Source organism: Cardiocondyla obscurior, linkage group LG27, assembly GCF_019399895.1.
Source record: "Cardiocondyla obscurior isolate alpha-2009 linkage group LG27, Cobs3.1, whole genome shotgun sequence".
Lineage (NCBI taxonomy): Eukaryota > Metazoa > Arthropoda > Insecta > Hymenoptera > Formicidae > Cardiocondyla > Cardiocondyla obscurior.
The window spans coordinates 1,224,374-1,247,740 of NC_091890.1; the positions used below are offsets into that span (position 1 = coordinate 1,224,374).

The following is a 23,367-nucleotide window of genomic DNA, read 5'->3' on the forward strand; positions in this document are numbered from 1 at the left end:
ATAAAATCGCTGCGGTTTCGATTTAAATAAAAATGATCAAGAATCCAATACATATCAATTAAAAACTTGATTATAATTCTTCGAACAATTTATCTTAATTGACGTACTGGTAACTCGATTTTAATAATCCCGTCGCGTAGCACGATTTTATTAGAATTACACAATTATCGGTTATTATTTTCGAAATCTTTACTCGTCAACGAACGTCACCGGCTACATAACAAATTGATTTCGAATCGAGAAATGCAATTGCTAGGCAATCTTTTAAATATGGTTGTTTCAAATTAATTTCATACTTTAATCAAATCGCGCGTCAATCGTACAGAGAGCAGATTTGCATATCGGCGACTCGTTAAAGCCCCTTCCACGTTAAATTCCTTCGTTACAATAGAATTTTCTCGTGCCATTCTTTCGCGCAGTAGAGTGCGTGTTCCTCGTAGCCAGAAGTGCCGTACAAATGTCGCACGATTATCGTGCTTCGATTATCAGAGCGCACGCCATAAGAATAAAGCATATATTTTCACGAGCGTTGTATTATACAATCGACGAATCTGATAATAGGAAAAAGAAGGCCTAGGAGGCATTAGGAAACGGCAACAATTATTAATACAAAGTCGCGAGATAATTCACGCTCCGGCGTGATTAAAATCTGCGTACGATCGATCGAATTCTTTGATAAGCAATTTTAGATTCGCCCCACTCGATTTGATTTAGTTTCTACATTTTTCTTTCCCGAAAGTCACCCGACGTATTTTTTATTAGCGATTCTCTGCACCTTCTCGTAACAATTATTAATATAACGTCACGAGATTCACGCTGCGGCGTGATTAAAATCCGCGTACAGTCGATCGAATTCTTCGATAGACAATTTTTGATTCGCCCCACCCGATTCGATTTATTTTTTATATTTTCTTTTCCCGAAAGTCACCCGACGTATTTTTTATTAGCGATTCTCTGCACCGTCTCGTAACAATTATTAATACAACGTCGCGAGATTCACGCTCTGGCGTGATTAAAATCCGCGTAAGGTCGATCGAATTCTTCGATAGACAATTTTTGATTCGCCCCACCCGATTCGATTTACTTTCTATATTTTCTTTTCCCGAAAGTCACCCGACGTATTTTTTATTAGCGATTCTCTGCACCTTCTCGTAACAATTATTAATATAACGTCGCGCGATTCACGCTCTGGCGTGATTAAAATCCGCGTACAGTCGATCGAATTCTTCGATAGGCAGTTTTAGATTCGCTCCACCCGATCCGATTTATTTTCTACATTTTCCTTTCTCGAAAGTCACCCGACGTATTTTTTATTAGCGATTCTCTGCACCGTCTCGTAACAATTATTAATATAACGTCACGAGATTCACGCTGCGGCGTGATTAAAATCCGCGTAAGGTCGATCGAATTCTTCGATAAGCAGTTTTAGATTTGCTCCAGCCGGATCTATTTACCCTCCACATTTTTCCTTCCCCGAAAGTCACCCGACGCACTTTTCATTCGCGATTCTCTGCACCGTCTCGTAACAACGTTTCCCAGAGGATGCGTTATCATGTCCCTCGAAAATCGTTATTCGCAGAACGTGCGAGCTCCGAGAATACTAAGCGTCGCCGTCCGCGCCTCTCGCGCGGTACGTAGACGAGCGCGATGTAGGACGTGGTTCTTCGTCTTAGCTACGGTTCGCGGCTAGCACGGCCTCGACCTAGGCTGCAGTTTCACGGCGCCCCTTGTTTACAAGGAAGCGTTACGCGCCGCATACATCTACGCCTAGGTCATAGCATTTCGTATTCCGGTGCGCGTCTCGCGCGTCCGTCCGCGCCGTCGTGTCGAAGTGCAGTGTGCGAGTGTGCTTCTAGTGTCGATGCGTGATGGCATCCCGATCGCGCACTGTGCCAGGGCGAGGCTCTACTCCCGTAAGACAATAGCTCTCACCTAGGACAGAGGCGCGAATTACGCCGAACGTGAACGGAGCCTCGGGAAAAAATAAATTAAAGACAAACTCGACCTGCTTGGACGGGAATTCTTTCCCAAACTCGCGAGCTTTGCATTCAAAAAACGTTATTGCTTCCGAAAGTTATCGGTACCATGTAGAAAAAAAAAGAAAAAAAAAAGGGAAAAGAAAAAAAAAATTACTGAACGCTGTATGCGAACTTTCGTAGAATTGAGTTAACCGCGCGATGCATGGTTTAGCGATCGTTTGATTCAAATACCGCGAGGCGCGCGTAGGCTTTTGTTTTTTACGGAATTCATGCATTCCACCCGGAACATCTCGCGCATCGCGCTGAGGGGCTCACTCGCCGATGTTATCGCGGCCGCGCGAGTCATCTCCGTGAACTTGAATCTCAATTTTTATTGTTACCCGCGGGACCTTTCGTCGTGGCGCGCAATAAAGGCCGGGTTCTCGTATCGCGTAATAAATGCTATTACGCGTGAGATAATATTAACGATCGCGCAATATGCCGGAAATACTCGCTGGCGCGACTAGCGCGTGTACCGTTACGCGCCGGGATTAGCACGCGGGATACCGCCTGTGTTCGGGGTCTCGTAATTAGCCGGCAGCCGGTTGTCGGATTCAACGATCGTGACTCGAAGCATTTGAATACGACTTGCCGTACGCCACCTAATCAAAATATCGCTTATTACATGGCGACCAAAATGCGTCTAATTACGTGCGATTATGTCAGAGTGTTACTTACACTGAAGCAGGTCGCTAAACTCGCCTATCTTTATTGCTTTCGCAGTAGAACATGTTCAAGAACGAAGCTAAACGTCTCGAAATAATACATATAACGACGTAATTATTAATTATAATATTTAATTATATTTTAATTTTTAATTATCCCCAAATATTGCGGTCGGAACCGCATCCGCCCGATGTATAAAGTATTTCGACGTGACTTTGAACCGTGTAATTCCGCCGCAGCTATCTAACAAGGTTGAACCGCAAACCGTAGTCCCTTGTTACGGAAACGTTGTCGTGGATCCCTGTGTAAGGGATCTTACGGTGAAGTCGCCCCGTAGTCGCGGCGTTACGAGACTCGGCTTTCGAATCCCCGCGGATCGATAAGCTCGCCACTCGATAAGGAGTCGTTAAAGGACGAGGAGCCCGTAATCTCCGTGTCTTGTGGGAACGCACAAAGCGCCGCGATATCGGTACTCGTGTTCGTATACGTATATACGCCTTCCCGCGCCCGAAACGAATAATTTACGGTCGCGTTTATGCTGTTCGCGCCCGGTTCGCTTTCCCAATGCACTTTCTACGATCTTAGTTCGCGCGAGAGAAGCCTGACACGTCCGTTCTTCTCTTTCTGTCTCGCCGCGGTGCTTCTCTCTTCGTTCAATGCCTATCCGCCGGTCGTTATGCAATTCCAAAGATATACGGCCGCTTCGGGAATGCCTGCAGCCGGTCTGCGGGCACGGAACCATTTCCCGGGTGGTCTATGCACAGAATTTCACGCGCGGCGTATCTCGATACAAATGAGGCTACGTCGAGCTTAAGAAAGCCGAAAGCCTTCGGCTCTCTTTGCTCAAAAACTATACCGTAACGACGCGCTTTAATGGACCGTTACACGCGTTCAGAAACTCCCTTACTCTCCGAAGGAAAATTTGAATTAAAAATTTCGCGAAAAATTGAAAGCAAGACCTATGTATTAAAAAAATCAAACACTCACCGGCCGCTCTAAAATGTATGATGCTTCACATCGCGTACAAAAAAAAAAAATATAGAGAAGGGGTTTTGTTTTTTAACGGCACGGTTATATAAAATTTTCAACGCAAAGTAATGCAGAAATACAATAATCATGTTACGTCCAGCGCGTTACTCGCGAACGTAAAAACGCCCGCGGAACATGCAAAAATAGAATGGCTCCGCGTAGGCGTAATAATAATTTTATAACTAGGAAGTCCGGCGATTCCCCGGGCGTACCTGAGCGTAAGATTAAGAGACCGAGCGGGTGGGGACGAGGGGGGAGGAGGAGGAGGGAGGCGATATTGATCAGGAAGACGCCTTACGGATTTTACGCGATTAGCGTGGGAGAGAATTACGGAGCATCGGGCACAGGTGTTGTGCAACCGAACGCGGAAACGCGACGCCGATAAAGCCGCTTTATAAGCGAGAGGGTCCGGCAGTCACCAGACTCTCACTCGGAGGTCTCTTTCTCCTCTCTCTTCTTCTCCATCCGCCGCGGCTCTCCCTTGCATCCGTCGCGTTTCTCTCTCCGGCATGTTACAGAAATACACCGGGGAAAATTATGTCACTAATGCGCTTGAATATATCTCTAGGAAACGGCGCTTTCGTTGCCGAGACCGAGAACGTTCTCGGTATAGAAAATCCTCGTATTATTCGCTTGTCTCTAGCGGTTTAACTTTGACGATTTTGTAATTGTAATTTTTTTCTTTCTCACAATTTTGATCGTTCGACGACTGATTGGAAGCTGCTTAGGCGTCTCGACGTGATTGGAAGTTTAAAACTTTGTTTTAATTTGCGTACGAATGGCGGGGTATGCAAATTAAATCGCGGATGTAATTTCTTGTTCGCGGGAACCGTGACTTTTAAAGAAATAAGGTATCGTTCATACGTGTACGACGTGACAGCCGATGTGTTAACATGCTCGCTATCGTTTGAAAAGGAAACGAGAACGCAGAGAGAAATTATAACTCGTTGCGTAATTATCTTTCCGAGTCTAACGTTTAAAAAAATAAAAATAAAAAAAAAAAGGGGGGAAAAAACATCTTTTTTTAAGTAATAAATTGTTCGCGCGTTAATCTATCTAATCGTAAATAAATTGTAACTTAAACCAGGTCATATATTATCTAATTTCTTGTCTTGTAGACAGATAATTGCGAATAACCATGTTTTACATCAGGCTGGTGCCTGTTGACGCGTTATCTCAGTCCTGCTTTTCCCGCTGCAGTAATTTCGATCTCTGTAATTATTATGCGTACCGTATCGGATGTACAATCCCAGATTTCATAATTATTTCCGCAAGACGACGAAGACTACTTGCCTCATTAAAAACGCGGTGCGCTTGTACGCGAAAAATATGAGCTGAAATAAACCGAGATTCTCTTCTACATCTTATTAAATAAAATATTAATTTTAAACTATTTGCAAAATTTAATAAAGACTGCTTAGTTTATTATTATTCACTTAATTTTCCACGTTTAATTCATTTTAAATTAATACTTATATAAATTTTAATCGCGAGTTATCAAATTATTACAATTACAATTTAAAAAAAAATGTAGAAAAATATTTAACGATTCTTTAATAAAAATAGATAATTAAGCCGTAATGAACCGAGATCGTGGTTAGAATTCCGGTCGCACGCAATCAATGCTTTGCTTTTATGATAGATCGTACATGAGAAACGAATTGTAAATAGCGTCAAGTTCACCGCCGTTGAGATTATTACGAAAGGCATCACGCACACCCGTTCATTTCTTAATCTCCTAATTATGTTAAATTGATCGTTTAATCATCGGCGAGTAATTAAACGGTTTATATCAGCTACGGTAAGTGGCTTCCGCGAAAATCATTAATCACGAGAGTTTCAAAGACAACGATAACGTTGTTGTACAAAGAAGTTCATTTATGATGGACGTTCTTGAATTATGCGTGCATGCTGCAGCAACAAACAAGCGGCTGCAAATCCCCGTCGAAATTTTATGAGGGCACTGGTTAATTTCGTTTGCATCAAAATGGAGAATGCAAAAATTTCGGAGGCTATATCGAGTTTCATAAGGTCAAAGAAAGCTTCATCTAATTCCAAGCGAATTTCACATCGGGAGAATTCACAAAAGCCAAAGCTTGCGGAAAAAGAATTTTTTTACCGTCATTGCAAAACTGTCCGTCGTTATTTCGCATATTTTATATGAAATCAGCCAGATTTCGCTAATCGAATATTCGATATTAGAATAAAATATAATATTCTAAACGTATTCCCAATCCACGCGCCTCTTTTAATCAAAGAGAGAGAAAAAAAAATCTTGCTGAATATTTATATTCGTATTATAAAAATACATGAACGTTGTTAAAATAATTTCTATAATTTTATTTCCGTCTCTACGACGAATTCGTTTTAAAATAATCTTTTATAGTCATTAAAATAGTCATTAATTAAATAATAAATAATTTAAAAATGTCCTAAGAGTTTTTATTTCACCGAGAGGTTCAATCTTAAAATACGACTTGGCCGCCGGGCCATTCACATCTCGGCAGGAAAAAGTTCAAGCGCTAATTTAATTTTTCTCAGTTAGATTCACGCGCAATCACGGGCTTTTAAGACGATTTCTATTCTTCTAATGAATCGAAGAGGACTTTCGGTGGCCAAATTTAACATAAAATTCCACGAAAAACGTCATATTCGTATTACGCAACGAGCATTAATTACCTTTGAGAAAGTTTCCTTTCGACCCGCTATTGGAAGTTAGCGGCGAAAGTTTAAGCGGCCGGTATTTACGCGACTTTTAAAAAAATCAACGTCGCTTTTTTCGCCGACGGGACGAATTCAATGCCGCGTTCAACGGCGAGAGCGCAACGCGCCGAAAAACGCAGATACGCGGAATGCCGAAGTTCTGCTTTTCCGGCGTAAACGCCGGGACGCAGCTGTATAATTTCGAGTTTTAATACAGGAATCACGTTAATGTAAACACGCGAGATGAGAATCGGAGTGAATACACTCGGAGTTAAATGCGCGCCGTAGAATATCAGCTTATACGTTTGTATTACCAATGCAAATAGGATCGAGCTCGAATTAACGCGACGGAGATACCTTTCGCGCATAAATGCAGCGTCCGAGGTCCTTCGTCCATTTACGCGACTCGAGTCTGCAAAAATTATTAACGGATAAATGCAACGGCAGCCCTCGTCGTTCCTGCCGAAATTATATTTACGGAAACGTCCGCGAGCGAATCTCGAAGTCGGGCAGATCGCAGTACAGCTGCATTAATCAGCTGTGTAATTTCATTAGCATCTTCCGCGCTCGCTCGATGTTATCAGTCCCGCGGAGCGTGAGAGACTACACGTCTTTTTTCTTTTTCTTTTTTATTTATATCGCGGGCTATATAAAATAATACTTTATTCTCGCGCGTTTATCTCGCAAATCGGATCGCAGTAAGTAACGGGGAATGATAAAAAAAAAAAAAAAAGAGAGAACCGCGTCGAAATAATCCGGATTAAACGCGGAATTAGAGAATACGTCCGCGCGCGCGTTTTAACGCAGCCGGACGACGAGTTGCACGGACGTCGGGATTATCGATTTTATCGCATGCCGCAAACTCGGCGGTGCGCCGTTGCGATTTTATTTCTGCGCGCGATTTCGACGCTTTCACCGGCGCGTTACGATATAATATAGCGTACACACGCGAAGATACGCGCGTGTATCTCGCGGAGGCACACACGATTATTGTATTACATAATATTGCTTGATAAGACGCGCGGCGGGCGTAAGTCGCTCTCGAGCTTGCGTCGCGTAAAGCGGCTAATTTATTTGAGCGAGCAAAGTTAGAAGAAAAATAATCGACGAGAGCGAGAGAAGCTGCCCTCGACTCTCAGGATGTCCCGCGTTTTATATTCCGCGGAATATCGCCGCTTGGGTCACGCCGAATGTCAGTTGTGTCGATGCCAGAAGTATTCAGGCGAGAGAAGTATCGAAATTTCGCGTCTCGAGCTCGCGACTCTTCTTCCCGCGAAGCACTCGAGTGCATTCGACACTCTGGTCTCGTACAAAGTAAATTACTGGTTACTCGGTTACCCACCAGCGTGTGTCTCGTGCAGACGTCTACGCGAAACGCACACGTAGAGGTGCAGATGTGTGCATCGATTCGCATACGTGTGTGGGTGTCACGTATGAACGCGCACACACACGCGTTAGGCCAGTCCCGTATCGTAATTCGCAATTTGCTCGAGCATTCACCTTCGAATTCCCGTTATTCACGTTCCGTATCATCGTCGTATGCTCGGTAGCCGCTCCGATGAAAAAATGATTGTTTCAGCCGGGAGATTGTTGTGAAAAGTAGCTGCAATATTATCGCGTAAGCGAGCTCTTGGAGTAAAAGCGTTTAAACAGAGCACATCTGACTGTTATTTTCATTAATTTTGTTAGCGACGAGTCGTGACGTCTTTATAAAGAATTTATGAAACAAGTTAGAAATTGTGGACGTAGCCAGATGCTTGTTGAATTTTCCAATTTCCGATTATCCACTTTTTATTCTAAAAATATAACTGACTGTTTATTGTTTAAATTTGACATGGTATAATTTCTTATACTTTTTCCTGTTCTTTTTAATTTAAAAAAAAAAAGGAAAAAAAAAAAGAAAATTACTATTTTTTTTTTGTTATAATTCTGAATCATTTTACGTTACGTTTCGAAGCTGATTGCTCGATATAAAACTATTACACGCGAAATATAGTATTCAGCGAGATTTTTAGTAAAAAAAAAAATAAAAAAAGAGTATCGAAATAACCGATTTTTTCCTCTTCCTCCCTAAAAACGTGTTTCAAAGCTCATTTTCAAGTTTTAACATGTTGAAGTTTCAACGGCCCATTGGATATCAATTAACAAAAAAAAAAAAAATATCTCGTTCACCGATGAATCATTTCTAAACGATAGGCTCGCTGCAACCGCAGCTGCTGCCGTAACAGCAGCTTTTGCACTGGTCTTGCACGCATGATTATTGCCTGGTCGACGATAATTAATCCTTACCACTCTCCAGAGTTGCCTTGCGTTCGACAGACACGCCGAGATTATTTATTGTCGCTTTATAATTAAATCCCGTCTTAAAAACGCGCTCTTGTTTAATGCAAACCGACGGACGGCGCCGTCGCGTTTTCTATTCTTAACTGGCGTTATTACTTAATTATTAATAGCGATGTTATCGAAAATAGTGGTAGGTGGGAATGTTATATTTTTCGTTATTCTCTATTCAAGCTTGCGCGTAGCATTTAGAGAAACTGTACGTGTGAAAAATCGACACGGTGCATTATTGATATCTTCGTTAAGTAATATCGTTTCGTTATTCTGCTTTTGTTTTTCTCTTATTTTTTTTCTTTTTGCATCTGCCGGGATCAATAAACGGAATGCGCGCTGAAACAGGCGCCGGGCAGAATCACCGAGATCTCCAACCGAAATCTCCGTTACGCTAACATCGTTCGCATTACGTAAGGAAAGTTTTGATTCGCCGCCTCCCAGAACGCCCGGGGAGTTACTTTATACGAGGAAATCGATCGCGATTACGCGGCACGAAGAGAGACTTTCTACTCGTATCGCCGCTTGCAAAGTAAAGTTCAGCGCCGTTTCACGATTCGTAATTGCTGCACGTGTTATCGAATTCACGTTACGTCTCGACGTTACAGTCGGTCTCTCCTTCGAAAACTGTCGCGAGATATTAAAAGACGTCGTCCAAAAAATGCAATAAATAATAAATAACTTAAAGCAGAATATTAAAAAAAAAATATATATATTCGCAAAATTTTATTTAATATCTCTCTTTTTGTTTAATATCTTTCTAATCGCGACCACTCGATGCAAGTGAACGAAATATTCTGGATTCCAGATGTGTTTCTCTTTAATTTCAATTTTTCATTCTTTATTTAGAACGAGGACTCGATTGTGAAAACGATATTATTTCAAACTGCGAGATAAAAATGTTTGAAAAACACTTCGACCGCTTGACAGATAAGGATATTTCATTTAAGTGTTATTCGTCGCTTTGGAAACGTTGCGTGTTCGCGTTTCCGGCAAATGAAAATATTCTATTCCTACGAGAAAGCTGGCCGATCGATTCTCTAGTCCTTTGTGTACGCGGATCGATGTTACGCTCTTAGGCGTTTTCTTTCCTCGTCGTTCGCGGCTGGTTATCTCCTCTCTTTCTGCCCGGTGCATTGATCCCGCGAGGGATCGTAGTCGTGTAATTAACTCGTTATATCTATCTCGCGGCTCGGCATTACGTAACGCTTCGTCCCTTGCTCTCGTCTTTTCCTTCTGTTTTTTTTTCTTCTTTTCTTTTTTTCCCTCCCCTCGCTCCTCGGTTTCTTTTCCGTCGTTTCTGTTTTTTCTCGTCCGGCATACCCGCCGGATTCGCCGGACGCTTCAGATCGACCGCGAAACCTTTCTCGGTACTCGACCGCCGCGGGCGATTTTTATCGGACAGGGATTTTTTTAAAGAAAAAAAAAAAAGAAGAAAAAAAATGTTGTGTTCAAAATAGCTTTCTTATTTTACTCCGCGGCGTAATATCGGCTCCGAATTGATCGGGGAATGTTACGGTAAATGATGGACAACGCGCTAAGCGAGAAACAAGCAGTCATTGACACGCCGGCGTGTTTCGGTATAAATTATATAAATACGTCGTAATAAATCAGCGTCGAGAATAGATGACTTCTTCGCGTATATTAAAGATAAAATATAGTTATAAATTTTCTCCTTCCTATATGCATACGACTTGGGGTTAAAACTTGGAAAGTTTCTCCGACGATTGCGAAAGTAATATTTGCCTGTTCACATTTTCGCTCGATAAAAAGTCTTGCCGAGAATAACCGGGTGAGAATCGTCTCGATTTCCGGGTTTAATTTGCCGTCGAATGGCTCTTTAATAAATGCCGCGGGGTTTTATTCTCGGCGAGCAGAGATAGCTCAGATTGTCGTCAAATGTCGAAACGGCAAAGTAAAACAGAGATTCGCTGACAAACAATAAATAAAAAATAAAATAAAATAAATTAATAATAATTAAAAAAAAAAAAAAGGCAACTCTCGAATGCAAATAAAGTGAATTCTTTCTTTTAAAAGCACGGCAAACATAAATGTCAAAGGATTTCGGAAGAATAAAAGAAAGCCTCTCAGGAAGAAATATTCGTTTCAATATTCAACGAACTTTGAATATAAAGAATAAATTTTTCTTTCAAAGAGATCTCAAGTCGAGAGTATCAGACACTTTCGAAGACTTGCCACCGCGAAATAAAAACGGCCTCTGGACGTCAAAATAATTTTTATAAAATCACTGATAAGTGCGAAAAAGAAAGGGCGGCGTTTAGTTTCGCGTTCTTTGTAATTGCTTCGTTGATTAGGCATTGTGCTCGCCGAGGAAATTAGGCTAAACGACGAAAAATCGAGCGGAAAGTAAAATAGAAGGCTTTTGTCGCGCACACGTGAGACTTCAACGAACTTTGAATATAAATAAATTTTTCTTTCAAAGAAATCTCAAGTCGAGAGTCGAAGATTTGCCACCGCGAAGTAAAAAACGGCCTCCGGATATTAAAATAATTTTTATAAAATCACCGATAAGTGCGAAAAAAAAAGGGCGGCGTTTAGTTTCGCGTTCTTTGTAATTGCTTCGTTGATTAGGCATTGTGCTCGCCGAGGAAATTAGGCTAAACGACGGAATAAGCGGGCGGAGGGTAAAATAGAAGGCTTTTGTCACGCACACGTGAGACGAGAGACAAGAGGAGGGCATAACCGACGAGAGTCCCTCCTGCATGCTCGCCGAGCTATTCAAAGAGCCCTTTCGCCCGAGGAAATGCCGCGGCGCAAAGTGCCGCGTGTTTACAAGAGTCTGCGCGCCATTAAGAGAGAATCTCGACGGCGAGAAGAAAGGAGAAAAACTTGAAAAGTACGGGGGATTATCGCTCGCTGCCTCCCGTCGTCGCCCTTTGATTTTCGCGCTAAGGGCTCTTACGTCACTTCAGTGGCCCCTCTTGACCGTGTAATTAATTAATTTACCACGGGGCGAGAGGAAAACATTGTACAAAATTAGCACTCCGCGGAAAGTCGCGTTCTCGAGGTGTGCAGTGAGCTTTGTAGAGAAAACGAAAAGAGTTCGGTCGCGGCAGTCAGCATTCTTGCGAAACGCGCGCGCGAGAAATAATTTTCCACCGAATCGGAATTAGCTGGGCTAATTAGCGCCGATAGTATCACCGCGGTGCTTATTACCGCGCCGATGATTATATCGCGATAGCGTTCGCGTATCGCGGTGACGTTTACAACGCAATTATCGCGACTTTAACATATAAGCAAAGCCGCCGCCGATATCCAAGCTACGGGAATACGTAAAAGGGATGAGCGAGATCGCGGTTAGATTGAGTCTAATGCGGGTAAGGGATAGCTCGCCGGTCGTGGGTCGATTCGCGCCGTGTTCGAGCCGGTCTTCGAAGTCGCGAGGAGCGGATGGCTCGCGAAATGCCGCGGCAGCGAGCGAACGCGAAGTGCCCGCACGTGCAGCGCGAACGTCCGCGCGCCGGCCGTGCAACCGCGGTTTGTACAGATCCCGTCTAACCTCTGCCATTTCCCATAGTCACGCCACACCCAGGCGCTCTCGCTCGTCGACTCGGTGATTAACATTAGCGGCGTTATGCGCCGCGTTTCGCCGCGGTGGGGCGATCCGAACAAAGAGCAGATGCCGGCGCTTGTACGCGCGTCTCGGCGACTCGCGGCCGATGATTCGGCTTCGCGCGCGCGAGGCACAGATGGAATTTAATTAAATTAATAATTATTCGCGCGGGGAATTACGTACTAATAGAATCAGTGATTAAGCTTCGCAGTTGCCGAAACGTTGGGCGCTACGCGCGACGGTATAATTAGCGATGTACGCCGCCCGTTCGTTGGGCACTTTTCATTCGAGCCCGCTTTTGGTATAGAACGAAAATTGAACGGCTGTGATAAGCGACGTTGATGGCACGAAAATGAGGACGCGATATCTGATATTGACTTGCGCGTTGAAATTAATTCGACTAAGTAAAAGAGAATGTTTATATTAATGAAGTGGTCGATATGTAGTTGTTAATTAACTATAACTGAAATATGATTGGCGTACGCGTATATGTAAATAGTGAAAGGGTAATTAAATTGCCAATCATACAATTGCAAAATTGATTACACTCCGGATTGCGATGTCTCTACTTTTTTTACGAGTTATTAAAAAAAAAATTATGCTTCATACATAAAAATATTTTATTTACCACGCAAGATGAAATATTTTTGACAAATAAAGGTAAATTAATTATTTGCACTTTTTTAATAAACATCTTTACAAAAAAAAAAAAACATTTTTTTTTAATGCATAAATTAAGCTACATTTTTTACGTAATTTAAAATAAAATAAAGTAAGAAAAACAAATAAAATAAAATAAAATAAAGCGAGAAAAAAAAAAATAAAATCAAATAAAATAAAAAAACCCAAAAAAATTATTATTTGCTAAAAGGCGAAGCTGTATCATCTCCGTGTCTTTTTACCTCATTCGTATTCCGTATGGAATTTCATATCTCGCGTTTAGGAATGGCAAATTAAGCCTGACAGTGATTAATCTCAACGCATTGCCCGGGCGCTGCGACGCGAACGGTGGATTAAAGCGAGAGGATTCGCCGCGTACCTGCGAAACCTCGCGCGGGTGAAATTGCGCTGTTAATTCTCAGATCGAATCGGATACACGAAGGACGCGGTGAAAGCGGGCAGAATGCCTCCTCATCGAGGGGGGAGGGGGGAGGGAGAGGAAAAGGGAAGGCGTCGTGAGACGTGCTCTGAAATAACCGTCTAATAATGCAATGCGGAACAAGTTATTCTGGGGAGCCGAGGCCCCTCACTGGGTTAAGCTAAGTGTTTGCCCGCCTTTTGCTTTGCTTCCTTTTGCCGTAGCCGCATAGATTGGGACAGGCCATGGATCACGGCGTAAGCTCGCGGGCGACACAGTCGCAGATCGGGAGAACGGGAGAGAAAAGGAGAGAAAGAGAGAGGAACCGAGATATGCTCCACGCACATACTTGCGCGCGTTTTATACGTACGCGTTGCAGAATTCGCGATGCGTCTGGCTCGCCGCAGAGATTTGCCAAGCACAGGCGCGGTTTCTTTCTATTCTAAGTAAAACGCCCCTGCGAATCTTATAAAATAATCGAAATATCGAAATTCACGCCGTGTCTCAAAAATTCGATTAAATAAACATTATTATATATTATTAATAATTATAAATTAAAAATAAAACATATATTAATAACATTGAAAAAAAAAAAATGTAATATCGTTAACGAGCGTGTTAATAATATGAAAGAAATTGTGTTAAAACAAATTTAGAAATATTGTCACTTTATTAAATGCCTTATTAATGCAGTGATAATTACTTCGGCGCGTTGAGAACGATTTTCCATTTTTATCTCGCTCGCGATAAAAGCGCTATTCGCGTGGAGAAATCGATTGAATCTTTCACTTCGAAAAGAAGCTTTATTCTAAAAATACCGAAATGGATTTCGTTCATCACGTGTCATCTTCTCGTGTAATACATCGAAAAGATCTTGTTAGAATTATTGGCACTTTCAGTCTATTTTACTTGAAACGTTATTAAAATGTCTTCGCGGATTTCAATCAACGTTACCGTCTCCTACGTTTCGTAATATAATTCTTTTTTTTTTCTTCTTTTTTTTAGAAAAAAACTCAAATTAATTTGTTTAATAAATCTGAAAAAACGCCGTTGTATGTATACTTGCGAGTCAGTTACTTATATTTCTCAAAAAAAAAAAAAGAAAAAAAAGAGAAAAAAAAGGAAAACCGCGACTTAAGTATCGATTTTCCCGCGCCCGACGTTTCTCTTCGGCGATCTTTTGCCGCCCGTATGTTACACGCGCGAGTTACATATCGCGCGGCGGCCGTTTTCTCGATCTTGATGCGCGCGAGAAAGAAGACGAGGGAGAAAGACGGCGAAAGGAGAGCGCGGAGTCGAAAGAAAAAGAGACGAGGAGGATGATTGCGGGGCTGAGGCGGGCGGGAAAGCAAGGGAGAGAAAAGAGAGATAATGTCTTCCGCGTTCGCGCAACCGCTTACGGGTTTATACGAGTTGGTCGACTATACACACGTTGAAAGCCCACCGGTAACACTCCCGGCTCTTACGTAACCTTATTAAGGCACTTCGCGGCGCGAGAGTGATACCTTCGAGCGATCGAGCGCCGCGTCGCGGTTTCCTTTCGGCTTTTAAATCGTCAAATGTACGATACGTCGCGCGTCTTTCTTGCACGAAGTTTTTAGAATCGTTATTAAGACGTACCGAACGAAAAAGGATAAACGCGGCTTGATTCATATACGGTCGCAATTAACGCCGGGAGCAATTAAATTCAATTGTGAGAGAGACTCAACGTCGCACTTCCGACAACTGGAACGCGACAGTTAAATATAATATTGTGACGATAAGCTCGAAGATATCAAGATTGACGTATACGGATACGGACCAAATGCGCTTCTAAATAATTAATAAATAAACGGATAATGATAATTAATCTTAATTCTAGTTGTGAATGATCGTGTGAGCCAAGTACGCTGGCAAACGCTTCGTTAATTGAAGAAGAACAGTCTTCTTATCCCGCTTCTTTTTTTTTTTTTTCCTTTTTTTCTTCTCTTTTTCTAAAATTTTTTTAAGTAATTCTCGACGTGGACGTAATAAAACGTCAATTATATTTTTAAGCATTTAATCAAATCGCTCAAACTTTAATAACGTATTATTGGAATTATCGTAATTTCTCTCGTCTCGGAAGCATAAATCTACAATTCCTGTGCACGCTCTTCAGCTACTCGCCGGAGAGGGAAAGCGACGCTGGAGCACATGAATACGTAATGCCGGGAGACTCGAAAAAGAATCGCCGGCCACGCTTAGATCTGTTATCGCGCTCCCGGCAAACTGGTCCAGGCAAAGGCGGAGTGTGTGCGAAGCGTCTTTTTCCCTCTTCCGCGCCGCCGCCGCCGCCTTTCTCGCACCTTTCTCGCGCGCCTTTTTCAGATTCGCGCCTCGCGAATCAACGTGACAACGAGGGCAACACCCTCACGCACACTTCGTCATTTTCCCCGCTCACAAAACTTGCGTCATACACGGTATCCGTATATCCGCGCGCACACGACGCTTCGAGACGAGTTCAAGTAGCCACGAGAAGTTAAAATTTTGTTCAATCTTTTATTTTTTAAAGTAAACGTTATTTTTTTCTGAAAAAAAAAAAAAAACAGATATTTTGTTTTTAACTGCTATTCTTAACGTCATTTATAACTAAATACTTTCGTTATTTTTCCAAATTGATTTTCTTTTTATTAATCAAAGCGTTATTGATTGATAAATATTTTTTATACAATGATATCAGAAACAAGAAATTTTCTGTCGAAATTCTTAACTAAACTGCAGTCTGGAAGGTTGTACCGAGGAAATGTGGCGTATAACGTGCGAACGTAGTAAATTTCCTCTGGCACCTGTCATTAATATACATAGCCTAACCAACCATCAATTACGGCTTTAATGCTGCATCCGATGCATTGGCATTGTACCAGCTGTGTGATCAACATGTATAAGAAACACGGACAAAACTCGCATGAAAATTATCAAACAAAGGACTATACCATTAAATATACATTTCTTTTTACCAACAAAGTAATTAAATATTCTATAATCTATTGTATATTAATTTTTAACGAATCGACACACTATAATATTTTGAAACATAATTAATAACATTAATTGGTATAGTTTTAATGTTTGTAATTAATTTATATTTTAATACCCATATATTTGCTGCTCTCTCCGTGCAAATATTTAAAATATAATTATAAATATTTTTTTAACACGTGATTCGAGTTCCTAACTATTTAAATCGAAGCGACATACAAACACGGGTGTTAATTTTACGCGGAATGCTACTAAACAAAACTGCAAATCCCACAAAAGAAATAAAGAAAAAAAGAACTTTCTCCGAGCGTCTGTTCACGTGCGATTGATTTAAGATGATTGGCTAGTTGCCTGTACTGGTACCTCGATAACTTGTTGTAGAAAATAGTCAATCAACGAGTCGACACGCCGTAAGAATCGAAAATCGTGTAGAACTTCTAACGCGTTATATAAGAAATAGAAAATAAAACGAACGCGCACACGTTTTTCTCATTACACAACGTTATGTAATCCTCGCTAGAATCGCAATATTCGACGATTAATTTTTTTTTTTTGCAGCTTTCGATTTAGAGATCAGTCGTTGCGAGGATCATTCGTCATTTTTGATACACGGGATAGTTTTTTACTTTCTCGAATTTGTTCTAATGTGCCTTTTTTTTTCCGTCCCTTCTTGTTTCGACGTTCTTATTTCGCTGTATTATTTGCTTCGCTCGCCCTTCTTTCCTTTTTATCGCCGTGAGAGTATCGATGTGAGCGCGCGAAAAATTAACACGCGCACGCACACGGTGAATCGACGAATTGCCAAGTACACCGGGGCTTTTTATTCCACGGTGGTCCTCGCACGGAATCCTGGGTTCAATGTCTCCTTGATGAATCTTTCCCTTCTACTTCGCCGCGTAACCACCACCATCGTTTCCTCCAAAGAAGTCCCCCTTGTTCCTCCCCCTTCTCACGTTCTCCTCCGCCACGCTTCTCCTCCACCGTCATCTCGCCTCTCCTGCGCCCAATTTCGATCCTATTTCGAATCATTTCGTCGCGCGCCGATTACGTTTCCTAAAGACAATAATTCGTGAGCGGAAAAAAAAATTTTTTTATTTACGAGGTAAAGAAAGAGAAACGGGAAAATTAAAATAATGTCTAGATAATAATTAAACACGATCTCGTATCGTAATATATTTTTTTTATATATATTTTTCCTCCAAAATTAAATAATTAATTTCAAATCGAAACACCGTCTTTTTAAAAAGCTGTAAAAAAAGAAAACCTCGTTTTAAGATTAATTAGTTTAGATAACCGATTTATTCGCGTACTTGGGAAATGTACATATTTTTCCCGGGCGCGGTATCATTTAAGGTACACGAGAAAATCTTCCTCTCGCGCGAGAGAGATTCGAAGTTAAGCACTTCAGCCGGTATTTCAATTTGCTACCGAACTTTCTCCTTCGACCGGCCAGCCGACGCGCTCTTAAGTACACTCGACGGACGAAACTTTCGGGAGTAACTTCCGTCGGATAACGATCGGGCGAGGAGCGAATTTATGCAGGTGTCCAAAGGTGCGTGTGTATGTGAGCAGAAAGAAAATCGGAGCAGAAAGAGAAGAATCGCGCGGACGAATTCTCCGGCGTGTCCGACCAACGGCAGATTATCTACTGAATGTCGCGCGATTAAAAGAACTTTTATCCCAAAGCTTTCGCCTTCCACTTTTAGCGTTTTTATCTCCTTTATTTTTTTTTATTTTTTTTTAATAGAACCCTGGACTTTTTTAAACAGCTGGAAATAGTTTCGCTTGTGTCGATGCGCCAGAATCGGCGGATCTCGCGTTCCCTCGAGGGTTTTTTTTTTTTTAATGCCCCGAGTAGCCATTCGACTCCAGTCGGAAAGCAGAGAACCGTCCGTTCGTTCGACTCCTTTCTTTCGAGGGATTGGAAGCGAGAATTAAAGAATAAAAGTTGCATCGCGCGCCCGCGCAATTTATGGCCAATTTGTAAGGTGGTCCTAATTTTTGTTTGTACGAACAGGAGACGAACGTGTGTGCCTTCCGAATAAATAAAAAGTGTAAATTGAGCAGCTCAACGAGATATGCATATACGGAACAGAAGGTTTAGTGAGAGAAAAAAAAAAAAAAAAAAAAAAGAAAAAGAAAAAGAGCAGCTTTTAATTTTTTTTTTATTTTTTCGAAACAGCGACTTGCGATTTTTCACGAGAGAAAAATTTCGCACACAAAGTAAAAGAAGAGCATTAAAGATATTAATATTAAAGCAGAATATACATATATATATATTTTATTGTTCGTTCATTAATTAGAGATATTGAATTATTAATGTTACTTCACTGTAACTGTATTTAGTAATTTTATTTTACGTTTTATTCACCTCTATCTCACAATTAATCACATTCAGTCAATATCGACGATCGCCAATTTCATTATTTAATAATCGTTAATTTAATTACGTTTCGCCCAACCTTGTTCCCTGCCACCGCATCGTTCATGCCTATCGATTACGCAATAATCAAAATAATTAATCGCTGATACGAGCATTCGTTAACGATTAACGCGATTACTTCGTTTAACTTTGTTCCCGCAATCAGTTCCGTTGCGCGCATTGATGGGTTACGTTGGTGTAATTATAAAAAAAAAATATCTCTTCGCCGATCGTTAATTCGATTACGTATCGCTCGACTTTGTTCCCCGCACGACCGCGGCGTCTCTTTTAATTTACCGGCGCCGACAGCTATTTCATGCAGGTTTAAAAAGTAAACTCCGACAGCTGTTTGAAACTTAAAGCAAGGTCGCAGCCTTACATCGCGGATGCATAATGGTCGGCGCGTGTCCGAGCATCGAGCGTATTTCAGCTCGGCTGCGTTTCACATTCACGTCCCTTCGAATCGCATTTGCGTTTCCACGCTTAAAGGTTCTCGCGACGTCAGAACATATAAATATCAATCTTTCAAAGGTATAGCGTTACCGCGGAAGAAAGTATCAACGGCGACACTGATAAATGTCACCACTGTTAAATAACGACACGGTGAAAAAAAGAATGCTTGCAAAAATCGGCGATTTTACAACGGCGAGTAAATTCAACGGGAAATAAAAAAAAAAAAAAAAAAAAAAAACGTTGAGGTGATAAAATTTATCAATTCTTAATTAATTCTAATTTTCCATTTTAAAGTAACGTCATGTAACCGAGAGATATATTTCAAAAGTCTACCAAAAAATAAAAAATTCAAACGACAGTCGCTTCGAATGTACATAAAAAAATCAAGTAAATCGAGTTCAAACTTACTCCCGTCTGAATATTAAACTTCCGCCGACTTGTGAAATATCTTTAGGTACATAATGCGAGGAATAATTTATAAAAAAAAAATTTAAAAAAAAAAAACAAAAAAGAAAGAAAGAAAAATTATCTCTTCTCGGCTTTGATCGAATTTTTGGCTCGAGGTTCTGCATTCATTGTGCGAGCATTCTTGAGCAATGTGCGCGCGGATCGTTGGAGAGCATCGCCCATCGACCCACGCGAACGCGAGCTACGATCGCACGTGTGCGTGGCGTGTGTTCGCGCGCGTACGTGCGAACGAGCACATGCACGAAGGCGCATCGTTGTGTCACAGACACTTGACTATAGTTATGCAATCCACCAACCCACATTCATGGTCAAGGCCTGCCGTCCTTACCGCCTGCAGTTGTGTGTTTAGCGCGCTGCGCGCGTGTGCGTGGACGCTCGGACGCGCGCGTGGTCGTTGATCTTACGAGTGTGAAAGATACATAAGAATCGGACGGCGACCGCGCGCCGCCGAATAAAATGTATGAATCAATGACGCTAATGAATAGCTTCTTTTCGTTCATTTACATCGAGACTTTACATTAATTAAGGGATTCTATTTGCATGGCCGGCGCATTCGATTACGAACGAGAATTTAGCCGGCTAACGGAAATTGATATCGAAATGCAACAGCTTCCGGAGTTGCCGCCTCAATCATTTCTATCCGATTATATTTCGGGATTTTCGGTAACTAAATTCAGATATATCGATCACAGTTTGGGAAAGAATATAAGATACATTAAGCGTCTAAAATAAATAGCGTACAATCTTGTATCACGCATAAAAAAAAAAAAGAAAAAAAATACGTAAAATATTGCCGCACTTGGAGTCGCCGCAGAGACCGCGATAATTCACCGCGAGAACGGGATGGAAGAAGATAATATCCGATAGCTCAGATTACAAAATGAATGACAGGAGAACCGGAAGGGGGATACATCGCGGGGATTGAAATCGATGTTATTTTCAGCGGGCTTCGAGTTACGGTATGCGATTCCCGCGTTCGTTCGCGGCGATCGACATGTGACAATTAGCGCTTATTCATATTTCATAGTCCGCACCGTCGAAAATTGGACCGCGCGAGCGGGGCGCCGAGATCGCGGGGCGGGTTTCGCGTCCGTCCACCGCCGGATCGCACGTGGTTCGCGTCGGTGGCGATCGCAATCGCGAGGAGGAAAACGATAATAACGCGGAAAAGCGGGCGAGCCGGGAGAGCTGCCCCGGCGGTGATTTAATGTAACCGAGTTGCAGGAAGTGAATATTATTAGCATTCGCTTACAGCGCCGTTGCCCCACGCGCGAGCATACGTCTTTTCCGTTCTCGCTCGTCTCCCGCGCGTGTTCGTTTGTGCGAAACCACCAGCACACGCTCGTCGCGCTAACGCACGTTACGTCCAATGTAGGCCGCACACGCGTGAAGAAAAAAAATTCCGCGTGTACGTGGGATGGTTGAATCTGACGCGGGCGAGAAAAAAAAGTAACGCACGCGGAGCTCGCGAATTGCGCCAGGTGTCCCGGGATGATACGCGCGCGAAAGGGTGCGCTCGAGAATATTTTCATGAAATTAAGAAATTCAGAGTCGGTTCTTCCGTCGGAGAAAAGAGAAATTTAACCAAAGTTTAATTATGGAGGTAATTAATTTAAATTATTAATACATTAAAGTTATAAGTAGGATGTTCTATCTTTTATATAAAAATAAACTCGCCGCACTTCGAGAACTCGTGAATAGAAATAGAGTACGTTTTAATCAGAAGTAACTAAAGCCGCGATAGTTCGAGCTTTCCGATATTCGTTTTCTTATCGATTATGTAAAAAGAATTGCGGTTTTAAAATATACGTCTTTTGATTTTACGTAATAATATCGAAACGAAAATAATCAGTCTTCAAGATTTCACATATTAAATATTTTCTTGCACAATTATTCAATTATTAAAACAATAAGTTACTCGAATAAATTATATTCAGATCAGTCACTTTAAAATATTGAAGAAGTCAGCTTCGTCTGACAAGCAATGCTCTCGATAATAAATCGGTAATTTCACAAAAATTAATACAGTAAGTATGTGAAAATAATTGAAGCAAAATCGCGCGTTAAAAATTGTAATTTAATTAAATAAAGCGTCACGTTCACGATTTTTATCAAACAATATTTCGTACAAAATAATAATAATAATAATAATAAAAATTAAATTAAATTAAATTAAATTTAAAAAAAAAAAAAAAAAAAAAAAACCAAGAGTAAAGATTAATAAAAGAGATCGAAATTACATACAGCTAATTGTCCCATTGCACTTCGCGTCGTCTTTTCGATTAATGCAACGGCCGTTGACCGTCAAGCGCGCGTACAAAAATTAAGGGGAAACCTAGACTCGTGTCGAGGGCGTTTCTACCGACCACCATCATTGCGCCCGCCTGCATTTCCGGGCACACGCGAAGCTACACCATCGCATCTCGGCACGCAAAATGACTACTCTGAATCAATCTCGTTTAATTTCACTGCGGCGTGACCATTTCGCACCAACACGCGATTTCGTACCGCCGAGCGGTCACGTCGCAGCGATTATTCATTTCGCTTGAGCCAGAAAGAGTTTTGCACCGATCCCGATTATTAGACGTTGATGCTATCGCGCGATTTAAAGCGAGAATAAATATCTTACAAAATTAAAAAAAAATGCAATTATTATATAATTAAATAATCATAAGCGAAATAAAATCGTTCGTTGAATAATATATTGTATATTCCAACGTCAAAATCGTTCTGTTTAATATTTAAACCATGTTATAATTGCGTGAAAAAATTTGTTATCGCGATAAAAAGGTCTCTTTGTCGCAGGAAACATTTTTACTAATTAAATATTATCTCGACGACTGGTTTCAAGTCGGGCGACGAAGAATGACGTTATTGATCGCCGAGCTTAATTTCGACGTCGTTCGGGTAAGGCTCTTCCCTTTCTTTTTGTTATTATAGAAATAATCGCAAGCGACAAGAGAGACAACGCGCGATACGACGCGAAGAATCGCGATAGCTATAAACATGTTCCTCCTCTCCGATATGGGGGGGTGCTACAGGAAGTAAGTGCGATGCACTCAAATGCATGCAAGATGCAGCGAGGAGCGAGCGGGACTGTCTAAGGGGAACGGGTCGAGCGACTCGTTAAAATTTATCCGGCAAATCAGATAACTTTTCATCGCCCGCCGATGCGACGGTGCAGTTGGGAGAAAATATCGGGATTTAGGTATCGTCGAACGTCGGCTGTGGGATTTCGTCTTTCGGGCATCGATATTGTCGTTCGATTTATATATTTCGCTTGTTATTTTATGCGCTATTATCTGCGCTATGCGCTAATACTTGACACTATCGAAAATGTGTGTGTGTGTGTGTGTGAGAGAGAGATAGATAAATAGATAGAGAGAGAAAAAGAGAGAAAGAAAGAGAGAAAGAGAGAGAGAGAATATAGGAAAAGGCTTAGAAAAGAAAATGCGAGAAAGGATAGGAAAGACGAGATGGAGGAAAGTAAGAAGGCAAACTGCACGAGGCATCAAATACCGAGAAAGAGAGAAAGAGGCACGCGAAGATATACGGTACGATGGAAACCACGCGCGTGTTGGTGGTCGCGCTCGCGCGCGCCGGTGGTAGCATCACTTCACCGATGATA

At 41.6% G+C, this 23,367-nt stretch overlaps 1 protein-coding gene across 4 annotated transcripts in view; it reads right to left on the reverse strand.

Moving 5' to 3' along the window:
• Window positions 1–23,367, reverse strand: part of Eip78c (Ecdysone-induced protein 78C) — a 70,193-nt gene that overhangs the window by 24,664 nt on the left and 22,162 nt on the right. The gene's annotated exons all lie outside the window — the stretch shown is intronic.